General features: G+C 41.2%; 1 non-coding gene across 1 annotated transcript; it reads left to right on the top strand.

Moving 5' to 3' along the window:
* The first annotated feature begins 650 nt into the window (after positions 1–650).
* On the top strand, positions 651–753 carry LOC132520153 (U6 spliceosomal RNA). Its single transcript, XR_009540513.1, has one exon. It is a non-coding gene; the product is annotated as a U6 spliceosomal RNA (small nuclear RNA).
* The last annotated feature ends 1,404 nt before the right edge of the window (positions 754–2,157 follow it).

Genomic DNA, 2,157 nt, shown 5'->3' with positions numbered 1-2,157 from the left:
TGCTTGGTATCTTCTCCCCAGGGTTCCGAGCTCTGGCTCCACAGGCTCCATGTCTCAGTTCCTGCAGTTCCGGCAGCAGCCAGGTGTCCCCCCTCCCCAGAGGTCTGAGCACCAACTCTATGATAATCTCTCCCTGAAGCTCCTGGGCTCTAATACTCCCAATCTCTGCCTTTTTGTTCCCTTAGACCTAGTTGGAGCTGTCTCTGCAGTTATCATTTCTGGATGACCTCAGTATCCTCTTGGTGCTTTTTTAGGCCTTCAGAGCATGTGTAAGCTGATCTCTATACTAAATCCCTCTCCTGCAACACCTTAGTGCAGTTTCCATTTTTCTGCTGGAACCTGATTGATAGAATGAGGGTGAGCGGTGTATCATCTATGTAGACAACATGGCAGGAGCATTGGAACACAGAAGTGTGGGCACGGTCAGGGAAGATAAGTAGTTAGATGTGATTAGACCACATAGCTGAACATGAGATGTCCTGAAAATTACGCTGGGAAAAATTAGGGTGGGATTTTAGTAACATATTAAGTGTCTATATACAAACAAAACTGACTTCTATAACACGCATCACACATCCCAATAACTTCCTCAGGAACACACTGATCTAGTCTAAGTTTTTACATGTGATAGGCTTTAAAAATATATGGACTGCTGGCGTCGGCAGCACATATACTAAAATCGGAACGATACAGAGATGAGCATGGCCCCTGCACAAGGAGGACATGCAAATTCGTGAAGCGTTCCATATTTTTGATATTAATAATAAAGAAACGGCATTTGTTGAATGTTTATATATATATATATATTTATTTATTTATATGGAGACTCTTACGCTTCCCCATCAGGTTAAGTGGCCTATATACAGAGGCATCCAGGGAGATGTCTAGGGGCTGACGGATATGGTTCAGAGCCTCATGAAAGCCATCTGAACTAGAGGTATGTGGTTTGGAATCATCAGTACACAGATGACAACTGAATTTATGAAGGTTACTGAGGTAACCCAGAAAGAAGGCAGGGAGTGAGAGAACATAATGTTTATGGCAAAACATAAGAAGCAACAGTTTCCATGATTTTTCGATAGGGCCCCTGTGCTTTAAACAATCAATCTGATGTCTGACTCTCACGTTCCTTTTACTACTTCCCGCCTATATCCCTGGAATTAGTTGCCTGCTATTTTCGAGCAACACTTGCTGAGATGACAACATGGGATAGTAAACTAGGCTTGGGCTTTAGGTCCAAAGTCCTGGGGTTGGACATAAAGACATAAAGTCATAAATTCAGCTTCGTAATAGTTAGGATCTCTTTAACCTCTCGGGTTCTCTGTTTTCTTCTCTGTAACATTAATAAGGATATTGATCATTAATAATGATTTCATCTCAGGGCTGTTGTGGGCATTAAGTCATACAACAAGCAGTTGTTGGTCAGCTGCTAAATGCCAGTTGCAAAAAGAAATTTTTTTTAAAAAGGGGGACTTCGCTGGTGGTCCAGTGGTTAAGGCGCTTCTCTTCCACTGCAGGGGGCATGGGTTTGATCCCTGGTTGGGGAATTAAGATCCCACATAGTGTGTGGCACGGCCAAAAAAAAAAAAAAATGCCAGTTGCTGCTTGGTTGTCACTATGGGTAAAAGAGGAAAAAGAGCTTACAGACCAATGGGGGAGACAGACGCATTACGAGGTGAATATAATGTAGTATATACAGGGAAGCAACAGAGAAGGTATGAGGCTCAGCGGCAGGGAAGGATTCATAGACAGGCTTCAGCTGTTTAGGCTGAATCCTGAGGAAAATATGGGAAGCAGTTGAATGGAAATAGAATAGTATACTATTTGGAACTTAATCTCAGGTGTTTAGTAAAGGAGTTTATTTTCTTCCCTTTTACTACCTCCTTCTAGTCCTGGTCAAAAGTTAATTGTTTCAGAAAGACTGCCTGAGCTTACTGGCTTCCTTTGTACTTCCATTTAATCCTCTATTCTATTTGACTTGAACACACATTAACTGTACTGTTTTTATCATTTTACTTTTGTGGATATAATTGATAATTGCTCTTATATTTTAGTAGGTGCCCCTATTTTGTCTTTTTAAATAGAAGAAAACTTACTGGGAAAATTATTCTTAGTATTCTCTTGATGTCTATAACAGTGTCCAACATACAGTCAACC

Source organism: Lagenorhynchus albirostris, chromosome 4 (assembly GCF_949774975.1).
Source record: "Lagenorhynchus albirostris chromosome 4, mLagAlb1.1, whole genome shotgun sequence".
Taxonomy (NCBI): domain Eukaryota; kingdom Metazoa; phylum Chordata; class Mammalia; order Artiodactyla; family Delphinidae; genus Lagenorhynchus; species Lagenorhynchus albirostris.
Note: the sequence above shows the minus strand (reverse complement) of the source record. Positions and strands in the feature narration are given on the sequence as shown.